Source organism: Prinia subflava, chromosome 2 (genome assembly GCF_021018805.1).
Source record: "Prinia subflava isolate CZ2003 ecotype Zambia chromosome 2, Cam_Psub_1.2, whole genome shotgun sequence".
Classification (NCBI taxonomy): Eukaryota; Metazoa; Chordata; class Aves; order Passeriformes; family Cisticolidae; genus Prinia; species Prinia subflava.
In genome coordinates, this window is record NC_086248.1 from 71,323,767 (window position 1) to 71,342,850 (window position 19,084).

Below are 19,084 nucleotides of genomic sequence, written 5' to 3' on the forward strand. Positions count from 1 at the left end.
ATCTCATTGTCTGCAAATGGATTTTTAAACAAGATGTTGCATCTGACATTGCATTAATGTAAGAACTGATTAGTATGTGAATAAGAGTTACCAACAAAATGACAGAAATTAAAATTTATTCATACTTTTGAAAGAGTGAGATGTGTAGGCACTGCACTCCTCCGTTCTGTGCTCTGACACCTTCTCTCTTTCTCTTGAATAATCTAATAATAGCTGAAATTTCCACTCCAAAAAGCCTTCTGCATTAATCATTTGGTCTGTCAAGATCTCAGCTCAATTATTGTCAGTCTGCATCTCTGCAACTAGGAAATTACATTAAAAGTTACTTCAAAGTGATGTCAGAGTGCAAGAGCTGAATGGAGATGGGGAAGCTGGGCGTCACTCTGTATCAGCAAAGCATCCTCTCCAGGACAGTGCTGAGCTGGGATGCAGTACTGTTTCCAAGGGGAAAAAAAAATTAATGCAATCAATTTGCTTCACGTTTTGCCTTGTCTCAAAAATTATTGAGTCATTAATCTTAGCAATGTCATGGTGTTGTCATTCACTAAATTCAATTAACCAGGAGCACACCATTAGAAATCTCTGTATTCTTCACATGAAGTAATGGCCTTCTTGACTGTAATGAGTGGAGCTCCCTGTGTTGAATTAGGGAGAATTTAAAGGAAAGGAGCTAATGAAGATGAATAGGGTAAACTGCTTCAGAATACTGCATCTTGTACACACCTAACCCTGACAGTACTAGGGCAAATTCTTCTTATATAAGCAGCAGCATTAAATGGAAATGTAAGTTCCCAAGCTTCCTTTCAGGGTCCCTAGCTCTTGTGCTCTTCCATTCTCTAATTCCTTTTTTCACTGAGCTAGTGCACAGTTTCTGGACCAAGAGTTCAGGGGTTTTCATGCTCCAGGGTATCCTGCTGCCTTCCTCAGAAAGCTGTGCTGTGACATGACTTTGTGCCCTTGTGTCACACCAACCACTGCTGAAGCAGCACAGTATTGCAATGCAGAGAAGTGCTTACCCAGGGAGCTGAGCACTGATGCTCTGAAGGAAAAATAGCAAGTCTGAGGAGAAACTGGAAAAAAAAACATATGTCAAGAGGTTAATTGAGCTGAAGCTAATTTACACTGCATGAGCAAGCAGAAGTTTCTGTGATGCCAGGCAAGAGTCAGATTAACATGGGAATATCAATGAAATTGCAGTACATTAGATCAATGGATCATCAGGGAAAAAAAAATTCTGATCATGTCTAAGGCAACTGCCAGAAGACAAAGCAGGAATAGGAAATTTGGTTTTGTCCAGCAGGTTGAAATTATATCACTGGGAATACTACAAAAGGTGGCATGCAGACTCTGATGAAGGGAAAGCATTGCTGCTGATTATTAGGGAATGCTCAGGGGGGATCTTGGTGTTACCTCTATTTCATACACGGTGCATGGTGCCAGGGATTCCAGGCTACCATTGATGGGTTCTGGTCCACTTTGTGACATGGGCTGCAGGTTATTAGAGATAGCAAATGTTAGTTTGACTCCCTAAGGACAGGCAGGTGGAAGATAACAGGGTTGTACGTGAGGTAATTAGTCTTGCCTGTCAGCAGAACTAATCAGCTACAGCAATGATGATAGCATAATGACAACAGGGCTTCTGGCTTCGGTGCTGGCAGGGATGGGTGTCTGTGATTCCTCTGCCATTCTGCAGCACCCCTGCTATCTCACCCACCAAACTGAGCCTTAAATTCACCCCTAGGCTTGGATGTGCTATATGCAAATTGTGTGCTGGCTACCACGAGGCACTTCCTCGGCTGTTTCCTGAAGTTACCAATATGAGCCAGGATCAGCACATGTTGGCTGTACTTGTGTAGTGTTGTGGGGCTGTGCAGAGTCACTGCAGGCAGTGCAGGTGCCCATGCTGAAAGAGGGTTCTGATGCTGAAGACTTTCCTTCTAGAAAGTTTCGTTCTAAAGAAACAGAAGTGGAGAAAGGGACAGAGCACATAGGTACACACACAGAGCACACCACGAGCATGTATACATTGGACACTGTCAATTACTACAAAGCCATTTGTAGTAATTCAGGCTGTGAATGTTAATGCACCTAAACTACAGGGTGTAGTGTGCTAAATTCTCAGGTGAATAGACTCTTCCAGGCGTGTGTTATGTTTTCAGTGCAGCATCCTATTTAGAGAATGACTTTATTCCCAAAGGAGGGCATCTGCGCAGGAACCAAATGCACTGGAACTTCTGCTTATTAACTTTGTGCCATAAACTGAGTTGTTTTCACTCTCCTGAATGCACCTGTGAAGGACCAAAGGTTGTATCCCAGCACCTCTAATCTTCACAAATAAGGCCCACCTGTCTTTGATGTTACAGTGATGCCTTTTTGGCTTTTATATTTTTCAGATCCTGTGTATAACATCAGTGTATAACTCTGAACTCCATATAGAGTGTTAGTAAGCTCTCTCTCTCACATTTTGGCCAAACAAAACAATCCTTCCAGGCCTGAGAACCAAGGACACCCTCACAACCTCAGGCCCCAAAAAGTATAAACCAAAGTGAACTGGGGGGGAGAAAACTGAGGGAATATGACTTCATTACTTGAAGATATAATTGGAGAATTAACCCCTGATATGCAAACAGATCAAACATATCTGTCTGAGAAATTCAAGACCATTGTCCAGCTTGGGTGTAGCTTCTGCGAGGCTTTTGCACTACCCAAGAGGTGTCTGTTGAAGGCCTTTAATAAATACTTTCTTTATTCTCTAATTCTGTCTAGCCTCTGTTCTAGGTAGCCATTCCAAGGCAACAGTGGTCCAAAGAGATGAGGGCAAGTTACTGCTCACACTTGTACTGCTGTGAGCAAGAGGTATGACTTCAGAGTTGGAAAGGCAGTGGTGATATTGTCACTGAAACTGCCCCTGTCCTGTGTTGGAAGAGGAATACCAAGGCTTGTGGAGCTTTGCTGAATCCCTGATCAGGTGTAGTCACTGGAGGGGTACTCAGGAATCGAAGTATGCATCTTCATCTCAGGTCATTTCCTGGCCTCCAGGCCAGACACAGCTTCTTTCAGAGAGCACATTAGTTTCTGGTCTAGACTGGTGCATTTACTCAGTGCATGCTTTATGTATTCATAATGACTTTGGGCACTGATTATTGTTCATACAGTAAACAGTTGAAGTGGGTTAACACCTTACAATTCCCCATCATTTGATTAATAACCCTTTTTAAGAGATAATTCCTTCATCAGAAGAGAATAACTCACAATAGAAGAGAATAATTCACAATACACAAAAATGTAGGGATATTAAAAGAATAGGTGATGACGATCTGGTGATGATAAACAATGGTCTATATTCACATAGATGTGTCATAATTTTGAGTAGATTTTTCAAGTATTTGGAAATACTAAGTCCTGTGTATTGGTGGTTTTATCACCTTACATAGTTTTTCTGCATTCTGCTCTTATTCTATCACTGATAAAATTACTCTGACTAGAACAACTAGAAGAAAAAAAGCAAGAAAAGGACATATATTAAAACCAAACATTTTTAGTTTAGATATTTGCACCTTCCCTTGTGCTGCTGATAGGTTTTCAGTTTGTAACACATTTTTACTATTTTGTAAAATTTCTGACAGTGTTTGCTCTTACTCAAGTAGCCTTTGAGTTCTCACAGTGTACAGCAGGAAACAGCTTTTATCTGTGTGTGTGTAACCATTTTAGTTTGTTAGGTAGTTTCATTTGACTATTAAGGTGTTTAATTTGATTATGAAGGTGTCAACAGCAGTGAGGAGCTGCCTCTGTCCACCCTGGGCCCCCTGTGGTCTTTCAGATGAGGAAGCCATCCATCTGTGCTAAGCAGAGGGTGTCATCCCAGCCCAGTGTGCCACAACCAGGCTCATCCCACACTGCCTTTGTCACAGGAGGTGGCTGGTGTGATGCCTGCTGCCACCGTCTCCCTGCAGGATCCCCTCAGGAGCTGAGGGGAGGAGAAGGAGATGGAGTGGGCAAGCTGGGGTGGGGAGGAGGTGGAAGGAAGAGCCAGCACCAAGCAGAGAGGGGGCTGGCAAGGAGAACTGGAGCACAGCTGGAAAGGGGAGGCATGGTCCTGCAGATGGGGTGGGGGCACTTGGAAGGATAGAGATTTGTCAGGAGCCCAGGGGAGACTGGGACTGTAGAAAGGGAGAAGCCTGGGCAAAGGCACCAGCATAGGAGAAAACCAGGGAGAAGGAATTAGTATGGAGGGAAAGTGGATTTGGTAGAAGTGGCAAGACTGAGGAAGAGAAAGAAGCCTCATTTGCTGCAGAAATCAGAAGTTGGGGATGAACTAGGTGTTGAACCAGAAATTAAAAGCTTATCACAAGGTTAAAGCAACTGATAGTTGTTCTGAAAGATCAAATTCTGTCATTACAATCATTGAAGAGAACCTGTGCCATGTTTGACACGCTACTTAAACCAAACCTGGTATTAGTGATCACTGATCCTGTATTTCTTTTCCTATTTTCTGCTGTCTGATGCTGTAGCTCTCCCAGCTGCAGAGGCTGGCAATGGACAATGCCAGTGGGTGTGTTTCATGCTCTAAATTGTCAAATATGCCCAAATCATCACACCCTCATCGCTTCTACGAGGTGCTGAAATCACTGCTACCTTCTGACCTTATCCTTTCTATGCCTCAGCTGGGAAACAGGGTCAGACAGCTTCCACCCTGGTAGCACGGCTGTGGTGCAGAGCCACGCATAGATACAGGGGTGAATGAGCCTGCAGGGAGGGCAGTGGCCCGTGGGACACGCCACAGGGCCGGCTGGAAGCAGTGCCAGAGGATGCTGCATTGTCTCAGCCACAGAGCGAAGGAAGAGGGAGGTTATGGGGCTCACCAGAACGGCTGTAATGGGAAAAGCAGCTTGGGATTGTTGGACCAACATTCAGGAAGGGTTCAAAGACTGAAGTGCTTATCTGGCAGACAGTCAGACCAGAAACACACAGCTCTCTGAGAAGGTTTTGTATCTTGAGCAGAAAAGTAGATTTCATTTGCAGAAGGCTGCACTGGAGACAGAATCTATTGAATATCTGCCCATCAAGGGAGCACAATCCACCATGTACAGCCACTGCAACAGGCTCTAAGATAAGAAAAGATATGTGGGCAAGGTGATCTCAGACATGATGCATTCCCAGTTACCTAAATTTTGAGCATATAATTTGATAACCTTAAAAACTATTTTCAGTGCTCCTTTTCTCTGGCATCTGGGAAATTTTTAGCACCTGACTAAGACAAAGGCAGAATATATTCAGCCTCACTCTGCAGGCCTCTTGAAAATACAAAGACTTCAAACAAACAATGCCTGTATTGAACTCAATTAGTCATTTATCACCTTTGGGATGGAATGAGATTAAAAGTACCACTATTGCTGAATTCCATGTTAAACATTCTAATCTCCTAAAGAAATTCTTCTTATTAATGACACTGCAACAGGCTTTAAGGTAAAAAGAGTGCTGATGGAAAATGAAGTCTAAAGCTGACATCTTGGGACAAAGCAAAAACCAATCTGAAGTACTGTCTTACAGAAAAGCAGACATTTGTCTCTAGATCATTTTCTCCTGTGACCTTTGGTATCTGGTATTAAAGATGGAATTTCTTCAGAAAGTTGTAACTGTCTCACAGTAGAAAGAAAGGGACGGGTAGGTGGGAAACGGCTGCTACGTAACTAAGGTAACACTGGAAATCAGGATAATTTCAGGGAAAAAAGAAAGTGATTAGGTCAAAGAATTTGGGATTTTTGTCTCTGTTTCACAGGGTGGCCAGCTAACTTGTCTTTGTGGCACCAGTATGTATGGCTCCTACTAAGTGCAGAAAAAGGAAAAGACTATTCAATGTGGCAGCACTATGTCTTTCAACATATTTATTATAAGCAACAAAAACTGAAAATCCTCCATAAAAAAAAGTCAAGTTGAAGAAAAATTGCCCTGTGTGCTCAGGCCACACACTAAAGTGATGATATTACAATCAGAAAGTAAATAAAACAAAGCCCAGCAGTGAGGTAAAGAAGCCAGTCATCTTACCCTGGTATGGGGACAAGGAGAGAAAAACAGTCTGCCACTGTAGATCCTGCAACAGAGGTGCCACCCCTCTATCAAGTAGCTTCCCAGGAGCCAGGGGAAATGTGGCAAGGGATGTACAAAATGCCCCCAGATTTGTAGATGAGTGGGGTTATTTCTGATGGCCTCTCTGGAACATGTAGCTGCTGCAGCTGGGCATTTGCCACCCCATTCCTTTGCTCCCATTCTACAGACTTCACTTTCAGCCAGTCATAAATGAGAAAATGAGAACAGTCCAGCGTCCAGCATCTTTTTTTTTTTTTTTTTTGGAACCACTGTCCTGGGTTCAGCTAAGATAATTTTCTTCCTAGTAGCCGGTCAGTGCTGTATTTTGTATTCAGTAGGAGATTAAGGTTGGTAACACACAGATGATTTAGCTGTAGCTCAGTAGTAGTTACCCCAAGTCCAGGACTTTTCAGTTTTCCATGCTCTGCCAGGCAGCAGGTGCACCAGAGACTGGGAGGAAGCACAGCCAGGACAGCTGACCCCAAGTGGCCAAAGGAATACTCCATACCACAGAACATCATGACCAATAAAAAACTGTGCAGAAGTTGGCCAGGAGGAGCCCATCCCTGCTTTGGGGTCAGGCTGGACATCAGTCTGTGGGTAGTAAGCAATTGTATTGTACATCATTTGCCTGTCTTGGGTTTTTGTTTTGTTTTGTTTTTGTCTACCTTTAAATTAGTATTATTATTATTATTAATCTAATTTAATTTCATTTGAGTTCCTTTGATTTCAGTTATTAAACTGTTCTTATCTCAATGATGTTTTCCTTTCTGAGTCTTCCCCCCATTCCACGAGGGTAGGGCAGTGAGCAGACAGCTGCATGGTACTTAGTTGCCAGCTGGGGTTAAACCACATAACCATTTACACCTATGGTTTGTGAATAACAGGAAACTCCAGGGATGCCAGCATGTAAAACAAAGCAGTCAAAACACTCTTCTCATTCTTCCAACCTTAAAAAAGGGAAATATCATGGCATTTAATGAAGAAGCAACAGAGACATAATAATGAAGTACTTGTTTTTTAAGTCAGTCTATGAAAATAGCAAGTTCACAAGTGAAATAGGCAGGACCAAACACATTAGGCACAAAAAACTAGTAACACTAATTAAGCTTATGATCCTATGAGGAAGAATGTCACTATACAGATGACAAGAAGCATTTTTCAAATAGTAGCAAATTGTTAAAAGACCTTTAAGTGGAGTAATACAATACATGAGTGATCCCATTTCTTACTTGTTTCCTGGCAAACTGAATTAAGTTTAATAGGTACAAAAGGCTGCAAGCAGATACACGATCTTCCTCTACGGTTACATAAACAGATTTTGACTTTACAGTAACCTGTGCACTTTGGCAGGCAAGGAGTAAGCAAAACTCAGCTCTGATTCCAGCTGCAAAAAAAAGGGGGGGAAGTGCAAATTTGATGAGGAATTATAGAATGGTTTAGGGGCGAGGGGCAGGGACACCTTCCACTGAGACCAGATTGCTCAGAGACCTTGCCAGCCTGGTCTTGAACACTTCCAGGGATGGGGCATCCACAGTTTCTCTGGGCAGCCTGTTCCTGTGCCTCATCAGCCTCACAGTAAAGGATTTCTCTCTAACAACCAATCTAAATCTACTCTATTTCAGTTTAAAGCCATTCCTCTTGTCCTGTGACATGTCCTTGTAAAACATCCCTCTCCATCCTTCTTGTAAGCCCAGCCTCACTGAGGTACTGTGAGGCCACAATAAGGCCACTCCAGAGGCTTTTCTTCTTCAGGTTGAACAACCCCAAACCTGCAACTGGAGAGGTGCTCCAGCCCTCTGATCCTCGTCCTGGCCCTCCTCTGGAGTGGCTCCAATGGGTCAATGTCTTTCTTGTTGGGGATATCAGAGCTGGACACAGTACTCCAAGTGGGCACCCACAAGAGCAGAGTAAGAGAGGAAGAATCACCTCCTTTGATCTGCTTTTGATGCAGCTCAGCCTTCTGGGCCACAAGTGGGATTTTGTTGCATTATGTTGAGCTTCTCATCTATCAACATCCCCAAGCTGTTCTCACAAGGGCTGCTCTCAATCCATTCTCCATCCAGCCTGTATTTGTGCTTGGGATTGCCCTGGCCCAGGCAGAGATATGTACTTGGCCTTATTAAACTTTCATGAGGTTTTCACAGGCCAGCATCTCAAGCCTGCCATGGTCCCTCTGGATGGATCCCTTCCTTCCACTGTGTTGACCCCACCACACAGCCTGGTGTCATCAGCAGACTGCTGAGGGAGCACCCTATCCCAGCTCTTCCATGATCTTGCCAGGCACAGACTGGTCTGTAGTTCCCTGGGTCTTCCTTATTTCCCTTTTTAAATGGGTTATGTTTCTCCTTTTCCAGGTGAAATGTTTTCCTTATTAGCCTGCTTTGAAACACAGAAGCCTGGGGCCAGATTCTGAGCTGTCACCAAAGCAGATGACTCCAGCTCAATGCTCCAGCTGAACTCTCAGTTTCCTAAATGTTATGGATCTGACTGGGAGTTTTGCAGCCCATGTATTCCTTCCAAACTGTCCTTGAAGTTCTAAATAAAAGCAAAAGCAGCAGCTATGCAGCTCTTCCCCTGCCTTTGTATGTGCTCCTCTATTAGTATGTGCAAAGTACAAATAGTGGAAATCAAAGACATTAATTTAGTTTTTCAAAAGTCATTGGAAATCTGCTGGTGACCCATGTGACGTCTCATGTCAGGAAGTTTCACCATCTCCAAAGCTGGGGCACAGGGGATTATTTTCTTTCTGAGGGGAATATTTTAGTGAATCTGAGTCAGAATGTGACTGGCTCTAGAAAAGGGTGAGAAGGAAAAATGGAACAATGTTCCTGCATTAGCTGCTAATACATTTAGTTCCCCTGTTAAGGACATATGACTGCCCAGACTGGCACTTGCATATGAGCAGTACCTGCAAGGTTCATCCAGGAGCAGGAGTTGGCCTTCTGGAGATCAGGCCATCACCAGTGTCCCAGTCTCCCACCACCTTTCAATAAATTGCCAGAAAAGTTCTGTGTGTCCTGAAGGTAAATTTTCCCTCTGCACATTCGTCAGGAAAACTTCTCCTGTTTATGCTGTCATTCAAAGGTGTGAAGCTAGAAAGACCTAGGCTTCCTCCATAAATTATCAGCACAATTTAAATTTCTTTCTTAGGAAAACAAAACTAAGATTCTGTTTCAATCTTAAGTGCTTCTGACTCATATCTGTATTCAGTGCACTGGCTCTGAACTTATAAACAGCTGTTCCACAGAGTCATATCAGAGTGAGATTTGAATATTTCCTTTTTTTCCCCCTCAGCTAACCTCTAATAAAATGTCCTAAAGTCACAGGCCATAGAACTTCTGATTAATGTGTACAGAATAGGTTGCCTCAGTGCCATAAAGAAACCAACATCAATTACTGAGCAACTAAATTAACACTTTAGCTCTTGGATAAATATGTAAATGCAATTCTTGATTAAAACAGGAACTCCAGCATCTTTCCCCAGTGGCCATTACAACCCCCGACACCTGCAATGCTGCTGTGCCTCGCTTCTGTAGTGACCATCTGTGACCTGGCTGGGGCAAGATTCACAGCAGAAAAGGAGTCACAACTGACAAATAAACAAAGGCTTTCTCCCTCCTGAACAGCCTTGGAGAGAAGAAGGGAAGCTGGTGACAGGCTTGCTGCTGTCATGAGTGAGCATAATGTAAATACGTTGACAGGCAGAATCTGAGATTTTGACAGATGTAATACAGCTGCAAAGCCAGTAATAACTGAGTGTTAAACCCCTGTAGAGAGGGCAAGCCCATCTCTGCTGGCATTCTCCTTATCCACTCTCTCTCCCCCACCCTGCCTTTGTAAGATCTTCTTTGTGGTTTTTAGCTTTTTCTACCACCTCCTCTCCCCTTTCTTCCTTTTGTGCTTTCCCCCATCCCCCTCTCCCTCTTGGGAGCCGGCAGTTTGGGCCCTGCGATTCTTCACGGTTCATTGGGTTTGCTTTGCAAGGCTTCATTCCTCCACATCAAACAAAGATCGCGAGGAGGAGAGCAGAGGCTATAGAAAGGAGGTTACATCAGGCGTGTTGTAGACAGCACCGAAATGCGTTTGTAACCTTGCCAGATGGATGGACAGCCCCTGCACAGCAGGGACTCTCGAAAGCAGATCCCAAGTCATACATACCAGAGGGTGGGGAGGGGGACAGAGAGGCAGGATGTCAAATTTCCATATATTTCCATGAGCTAGCTGTCATTTCTGCCTAGCATGTCACTAGCAGCATGTTACAGGGCTTTCCTGCTACAGTCCTGTCTATTAAAAGAGTATCCTGACCTAGTTGCTTCCTTTCCTCCCCCCAAAACCAAACACACACTCTGCAAAGATTGTAGATGCTGCCTGGAGCTGGTGAGAAGCATTCCTTGTCATGGTTTGCTTGTTTGTTTCAGTGGCTGCTCTATGCCGTGCAAAACAATGAAACAACTACGAACAGGGGTATCCCTCACTCCTTGAGCTAATTGAGGGTTTGATTCAACACCATCCAGATACAAAGGAATATACAGTAAACAGGCAGCTGCTCATCGTGCTGGCCAGTCATAGAGGTGCTCAAGTCTGGATTGCTCCAGTGCCTGTGGCCACAGCCCTGGCTGAATACACACAGGGCCAAACGCCATCGAGATATCCATGAGGAAGAGCGTGGACCAGGGAGCTCCCACTGTAAGCACATCTGAACAAGTGGCATCACTAAAAATAGCAAATAAGAGCATCCAGCATTGGCTATGACAGAGGCTTTCAGCAGTACCCAGTGCTCGGTACTTCTGTCAGAGCTCCAGGGAAGAAGCAGCCTCACAGATACCTCCTCCCAAATTTGGTCTATCTTGGACATGGTGGGTAACACAAGCCCAGCCCTCCATCCCACCACCACACCACCATCAGCTTTGTTTTATTGGAAACCAAAGGGATACCTCTGCCTGGGGAGCCTTGAGGATGGGGTTTCAAAGCAGGGTTTACTCCAAGCATGCATTTTTCAGTGTTTCAAAATGTGCAGTAGTGACTGAATCCCAAGTGGACAGATGGACTGCTTTGCAGTCTGCGCTGAGGGCTGAGCAATGCCCTGCCTGCTCTGGCAGCTGAAGTTTGTATGGGACAATCAGAAATCTCTTTTCTCTTCTGCCAATTCCGTGCTACCAACCCCCATGGAGGAGACTGCTCTCCCCTGCTCTGAGAAGCCAATGTCAGCAACACTTCCTCCCACCTCACAACTCCTTCAGCAGCTCACAGCTCCCTCACTGGCCTTTCAGAATGTGGCTAGAGAACAAGTTTTTCTAATTCACATTCCACAGAACAATGTAAGGTGTGTCCTAAATCACATCTGCCAGCCTTGGACTCTACAGGTTTATATGTCAACTGAGCCTTCCTGAATCATGATGCCAAGATGGAGATGGTTTAGCTGGGTACTTGAAGTGCTCCCAGTACTCAGAAAAGCTCAGACAGATTCTCAGCCACTAAATGCTCTCCTTACCTGGAGAGATACATGGGGAAAATGAATTTTCTCAATGTTTGTGCTCAAGAAGGGCAAGATATTTTTTGAGGAATTCCTGTCTTAGAAGGTTTGACCAGTTTTTTAATACCCAAAATAGTATAATATTATGTCTATCTAGTATTCACTTTAAATTCAAGTGTAGTTCAATGCACCTATTTTATCTACTTACAAAAGTGTGCTGGTTTCAGCTGGGATAGAATTAATTTTCTCCCCAGTGGCAAGTAGGGGAGTCTTGATATTACAGTGAAGTTTTTGTTATTGCTGAGCAGGGCTTATACAGAGCCAAGGCCTTTTCTGCTTTTTATATGGCCACGTTGGTGAGGAAGTTTGGGGTGCATGGGAGGCTGGGAGGGGACACAGCCAGGACAGGTGACCCAAAATGACCAAATGACCAGTGTATTAAGTGGTGGAAAAATGAGAAAGGAGTGGACATTTTGAATGATGGTGTTTGTCTCCCCAAGTAACCATTACATATGATGAGGGCCAGCTCTCCTGGAGATGGTTGTACACCTGCCTGCTTATGGGAAGCAGTTAATTAGTTACTTATTTTGCTTTTCTTATGTGCATGGCTTTTGCTTTTCCTATTAAGCTGTCTTTATCTCAACCCATGAGTATTTTAGCTTTTAGCTTTCCTGTTCTCTCCCTTATCTTACTGGTGGAGGAGGGAGCAAGAGGCTGTGTGGGACTTGATGGCTGGCTGGGGTTAAACTCCAACAAAAGGCTAACCTACTTTTGAGATAACTTTTCCTGTATTTTGTCCTATGCCAGTGACAACTATGAGTGCATGTGTGTGTTTGAGTTTAGCCAAAGTCAGCCAATTTTTTAGTGGAAAAAAAAATCTTCTTCATTCTTATTTCATTTTATATACTGTCTACCTTTGTGCTCCTAAAGCCACTTCCTGCTCCAGCAGCTGAAGGCCATAAAACTTTCACAGAATTCACAGAATCCTCAAATTTACAAGATGAGCCTGAAGACAACAGGTCCTGTGGCTTGAGAGGGGTCAGCTGGGCCTCTGCCCATTTTTCTGTACCAGACTCCCACATGCTCTGACACATAGCAATCTGCTTAGCTGCTCCTGCACCACTTCAAGGAGCTTAAAATAGGAACTTCCCTCAGAAGCAGAGGTAGTGGCTGAGAATGAGCAAGAGCATCAGAATGAGCCTGGGTTTGCTTTTTCACACAGTGGCTTTCCATTGCTTTTCTAAAGACATTTCTTGTCTCCGTGACACTCTTTAAAACAAGGAGTATGGGGCCCCTCAAGTGACTTCAGATGCTGCTGAAACATTTGTTACCAAATGTTAAAGCTGTTGTTTAATCACTTTACTCACAGCCAGATTCCTCCTTTTGCTTACAAAAATTTCTGCAGTCTGGTATGTGTTTTCAGGCAAGATCAAGATGTTTTCCAGCAAAAAGGTCTTTTCAAATCTGCAGTCATGTCTTATTTGAACTCCAGCTGGGCTCCTTTCTGAGTGTAACTTGTCATGGTCTCCAACACATCTCTTTCTGTAGCTGTTTTACTGTTTGCGTTTGAAGCTGACTCTGAACTCCTCCCATTCTGTGCCCACATCACCTCCTGGTAGGAAGTGCTGGGAAATGGGGACCACCACCATGCCATGCTTGTTTTTTTGTGATGCAAAGAATACATCAGGGTGCCGTGTTACATTACATTGTGTTCTGTTATGCTCTGCTCTGCTGTGTTATGTTAGGTTGTGTCACCAGCAGAACGCTGCAGCCATCTGTGCAGAGCTACAGCCAGGAATTGTATGATGCCATGCACGACAGACAGCTGGTTTGCCCAAATATCTGGTGAGTACTTGGCAGTCTGCTATGACTAGTTACTGTCTAACCACTGTTTCCTTCCCTCATTCACTGCTTAAATGCCAGTAATAAATCAAGTTAATGTTTCTGGGAATTACAATTTTTGAGACCTTTTCATTTCACACCTCTACGTCGTCTGATTTTGCAATGTAAACAAGCAGTCCAGGATCTCTCTTAGCCTACTGTCATATGTGCAACATGCCTAATCTTTTTTATCTGGGTTGTGTGTAGGTTTGATTTTTGTTGAGGTTTTGTTGGTTTGGCTTTTTTTCCCCTTGTCACTTAAAACAAGAAAATTCCATTTTAAAATCTGCCTTGTAAAGATTAAGAATATCTCAGTGATAATTTAAATGATCTTTTTTCTTGTTCCTAACTTCTAAATAATTTTTAAAACCCCTTCCCTTATCCCAGTGGGTATCAAGTGTAGAAGTAAATTTTTATTGATGCCTACAATAAACACTCTTTAGGAAATGTCAGTTCTTTCTGACTAGGAAATGACAGCTCTTCTGAGGATGTCTTTAGAATATTCAGAGTAAGTAAAAGTAGACAGGAAAGCCCAGGTACATTCCAAAATTTAATGCAGCATTGCCAACAGACAATTCTAGTGCTGGGGGGCTGTGCACAGCCCATTTTCACTGCATGCAGACATACTTTGCAGAAAACTGTTTGGTCATTTGTCTGCTATTGTCCTTTTTGGCTGTATTCATAAAGGGGAATAAAACAGAAAGAGAAGTCTGCATACAAACAAGTTAAACACTGGTGCAGTAACAGGATGCGTAAGATGACATAGGTAATTTCAGAGCTCACAGATAGAATAATTTGTTAATTTACATATGGCTACTACCCAGCAGTAGTGGTAAGTGTGGATAGATAGAAAAAAGTAAAAAGAAGAAAAAAAAAAATCTGCAAAGTTTACATTAAATTTGACTGTGTCAGCCACCCAAAGGGACCCAGCAGAGCAAGTCACAGTCAGGTGAGGCAGCAGAAGGGGCTGCCAGCACCAGCCACTGCTGTTTGCCCTGCCTGCACTGGCCTTCTCAGCCAGGGGTGACCATGCAGGGAACATACATTTCTCTCCATCCACTAGCAGATCCACACCTCGGGGGAGAAGACATTTTTCCCCCTCAAATTTCAGTTAATCGTGCTTGGAAAAAAAATCATGGAGTTTACCAGTTTACTCTGATTAGTTGTGTATACAGACAAACCAGTCACAGGAGTGGGAAACTAGATGGGTTCCAAAGCCCTAGATTTGGAAGATCTCAGCTCCTACTGAAATCACTGGGATTTAGGCACTTATTTCTTCTTGGAGGTGATGAACTAAAGTATGTCCTGCATCTCCCACAGTTAAAAGTGTTCCAAAACAAGAACAGGGCTGTAAAGCTTAATTTCTAAAAGCAGCAGCATACCCTGTCCAAAAACTTGTGTTGTATTTCATTTGGTGGCTGCTCCAGAAATACTCTCAGCAGTTGTTGCAGCATCTTGGTTGGGATTCCTCTCACCTAACTTTAATCTTCCCAAGTAAGGCCTCCAATTTGAATTTGATCCCTTGGCCACCCCCACAGCCAGGCAGCTCCTCCAGATGGTGATTCAAAAAAATTGGTAAGGGGAATTTCTGTGGCTTCATAGTTGAATCTGTTTCAAACAACTAGTTAATAAAATCCTGCTCTGAGAAAACACCCTTTACCCCATTAAATATCACTGCATTTTGTTATATGGAGGATGACACACACAGCAACCTTGATATAAAATAAAACAATTGTGTTTATTATTTGAGATTTCAGCTGCTCAGGAGCTGTGAAGCAGCAGGGAGCTGGCTTGGGATGGCCTCTAAAAGGAGGGTGCTGAGCTCCTAGGGGTTCCCAGGGACCCCAAACCAGAAAATAACTAATGCTGTGGCCTCATTCAAGAATTAGGAAGAGCAGGATGCTTTTATTTCAACAGCATCCCTATTTTTGAATGGAGGGTGACAGAACCTGTGGTATCACATGAGCTAGAGATGGAATCTTTGGCATTACAGTAAAAAAGGCCTTTCCTGGGCTCAGGGGAGAAAAGGAGGAGGGAGGGAATTGCTCTCTGGAGTCCGTGGCATTCTGCAGCACTGCAGAAGCCCATCTGGGGCAGCCCATCAGAGCCAAGACAGCTCCCAGGGAGACTAAGAAATGCAGCCACATCCTCAAGGAGCACTGGCAAAGTCCTCCATGCCACAGCCTTGTCACATCAACAAGCTCTGCTTAAAAGCAACCTATCCCTCCAGGTAAAATATAGACCTCCCAAAATATTCAACTCTGAGTAAAAAAAAATGCCTAGAATATGCAAAGTTGAATTCTTTATTGTGCAGAGACATTGGAAAAGAAATGAGATTAAGACAAGCACCAAGACTTTTAGTAGTGTGGTAGACTGAGGTATTAACCTGGGCTCCTACTGTTGTAAATGTGTATAAGGATAGGATATTTCTGCTTGTTCAGGCCACCTGAAGAAGGCAATTTAATTTACTATTGTGGTAGTCAAAGCTGTAATTAATCCTCTGACTTGCAACTGTGGTGAATGCTTGTCAGCTGTCTCCAGTGATAAGGTGTTTCTGCATGGGGCTAAGGAATAAGGTCAGTCCTGCTGGGAAGTGAGGTGGGTTCTGATTGGCTTTGGATGCTTGCTGTAGATGTTGAGAGGTGCAAATGAAGTTTGCTGAGTTGAGCTTCACAGATCTCTGCAAGAAATAACTGGTGAGTGTTTATTTCTACCTGCTAAACCCCTGTGTAGTAGCTTGGCTACAATTAACAGAATAGAGCATGGTAAATGTCTGCTGAAAAGTGTTGGTATCCTTTATAGCTGTATCTGAGCATTCCTTTAGCTGCCTGATTGGTAAAGTCCTTTGAAGAGTGTTATTTTCAGATGAGGCTGTTGTATTTTTGCATGTTGGAGCTCTGGTGCTCTGATATTTAAGTCTGCAATAGAGTTTAATTTGAGAGTAGTTGTCTTCTAGTCAGACTTTTCTTGAGTAGTGAGGTCTAGGCACCTATCCCTTTTGCTTGGAGGGACTGGTCCTAGCTATGCTGAAATAAATCTGCTGGAAGAGCTGTTCTTGCTTTGGCCTGAGGTGACTTCTCATTTCCCTCCTAAAAGGGAATTGCTCCTTTTTAACTGAATTTTAATTTCAGCTTTTAGATCTCTTTCATGTGAAGAGGCTGTGTCCTCCTGGGACATGGTATTTCCCTTTACTCATACCCCAGCTTCTACAACCTCTCCAGCTGCTGCTGCTTCCAGAAACCAGCTTTTTCTCTGTGGGTGAAGAGGGGTCCTAATCTCAGTAAAAATGCCCCCTCATTTTTAGGGGGGTCTGCCTGTGTAACTCGTGTGAGCCCCTGTGCACTGGCGGAGGGGTATTTCCAAAAAGACTTTAAACTGGGGAAGGGGAGGCAGAGAGCTGCTGGGGTGTGACCACTATCACAGCTGTGCTGTGCCGATCTCGGCTTTGTGCTGTGGCTTCTACTCTGTTGGCAATTGAATTGAAATCAAAACATAACTGTGTTGCTCTGATGCTCTGGCTGCTAAATAACACCATTGTGAATAAATCAGTGTTACTTCACAGAATCACTTTAATGTGGCAGAATTGCAGCAATCAGGGTTTAAAGTTAGATTTAAGAGTATCTGATAAAGAACCTGATTGGCATTCAGAAGAAAACTGCTTTTGTTCACTCTTTCTGCAAGTGGGGGTAAGCACCATCCGGAGGAATTGGCAGTGCTTGATGGCCAGGGTAACTCCTCATTCCTGCTCTGCACCTGATTTTCACCCTGTAGTCTTTATCTAGACAATTTTGCTTCATGCCTTTTTTTTTGTAGTTTTAAGCATACTTATATCTTTGGTTCTCCAGTTCTGTGTGAGTCAGCTCATTTCACTGTATAAAGAGGCACAGAGGCAATAAAATATCTTGCTCTCCTCAATGTCAAACTAGCCATGTTGAAGGAAAGAAAGTGGAATTGCTCCATAGCCAAAACTCCAGGGTGATAGTTGGAAGGATGCAGCAGAATGTAAGCAGTTCCTCGAGATAACCATCTCTTCTACACTGATAAATGATGCCTCATTCAGTATTGCTGCTATTGATGCCTGCCCTGTGTGGATGTTGGGTGCGTCCCACTGTGTTTGTTACTGTTCCTGTAACACATCTTCACCGTCTGCTGCAGCCTTTAACCAGACCATGCTCTACAAGCCTTGAACAAAAGAATTAGCCTACCCAGAGCCTACCCCCACCCTTTACCAGAGAGGGGGTAAGGAGAGAAAGAGATTGGTCTATCTCAAAAATAAAAACCCCTCAAGAGATTGTGTTGCTGGTTGGCTTGTGAGGGAGATGTGTACTCCAGGTATGTGTACTCAGGTATGGGATGGGCAGGGTGGGATGCTGCCCCTCCTGGCTTATAGAAGTGATAATGGGCAACAGGTGAGCATTGGTCATGAAGCTTTATCCCCAAGCAGCTGTGTAGCAAAAATTCTGGCTTCAAACTGCCTCAGCAATGCAAATGGTGACCAGGAAGGTTGATCGGGGGCTACAGAATCTGGTTATAAACACCAGATTATCTTCCAGGTATTCTGTTTAAAACACTAGTTTTTCAGGCAGGTTGAGTGTCTGTGATATTAAGGTAATTGAATTTGTCCGGTTTTAGAACCTCGGGAGACTTTCATCATAAGGCTGTGGATCCAGGACTTTTTTCTCCACTCCCTTTGTTAAACCCATAATTTTTTTTTCTCTCTCCACAGTTTGAAATGGGCACAGAGACTTTCCATGTAGAAGGAACTGTCAGAGTGAAAGAAGTCAAGGCTCAGTCATGCTATTGTGGGCCCTCACATTTTAATGAACTCTAGTAAATGGCCCTGTGAACAAATAACAAAAATACAATTTGTTTTTCAACCTCTTTAAAGATGCCAAAAAAAACAAACCTCAACTTGCCCATTTGAAAATGTTTTTTCTCTGCTGAGCATATGCTAATTAGGATTTTGCAGATTCTCTCAAGAGTTATTCTAGTTTTATGCAGAACTGCCTTTAACTTCTCTAAAGTCATTTTAGTATTGCCACTCAAAAATAAGGTCTGTGGTCTCCTCACATTTTTATTGCTTTAAGGTAGAGATAATAAATATCTGAGACAACTTGATTTACACATTTGTTAACAGACATGGATGAACTAACTCTTGGTTTAATTTTTGGGGTTTCTTAGTTGCATCTATGGAAGTTATATAGAAGAACCTTTCTGTGTCAGCATGTGCAAATTTATTTTGGTTTTGTGATGGAAAGACTAGTCTGTAGTTTGAGATCTTGCTGTGGTATGTTGGCACGAATTTGCTTCAATCTAGACCAGGCAAAATGAATCTATTGTTTCTGATCCTTAGGACAAATCTGTTGCCACTTATAACTGCCTCTGTGACAACTTCAGTGTAAAAGACTTTTATGCTTCAGAGCCTCGTTAAAGACACTGAGAATAGGTTTTTGGTTTGGTTTTTTCTCTATTTTTGAACTAAGGAATTAAATCTGGTTTTGGATCTGTCTATCCATAATGCCAAGGTATTTTTTTCTCTGCCCAAAGTTAAGCTGCTTCTACTGGAGCATCACATGCTTTGAACTATTATCTTCAGTGCTATTTCCAAGAAAAAAGACAGTGTAGGGCAAAAGTGGGAAT

At 43.3% G+C, this 19,084-nt stretch overlaps 1 long non-coding RNA gene across 3 annotated transcripts in view; it reads right to left on the minus strand.

Annotated features, from left to right (window-relative positions):
• The window catches only part of LOC134547017 (uncharacterized), a 40,006-nt gene that overhangs the window by 20,310 nt on the left and 612 nt on the right, over positions 1-19,084 (minus strand). For all 3 annotated transcript variants that reach the window (XR_010079340.1, XR_010079341.1, XR_010079342.1), the window contains exons 2-3: positions 1,411-1,488; positions 1,017-1,059 (exon numbers count right to left, since the gene is read on the minus strand). This is a non-coding gene — a long non-coding RNA (uncharacterized LOC134547017). The remainder of the gene's footprint in view (positions 1-1,016; positions 1,060-1,410; positions 1,489-19,084) is intronic.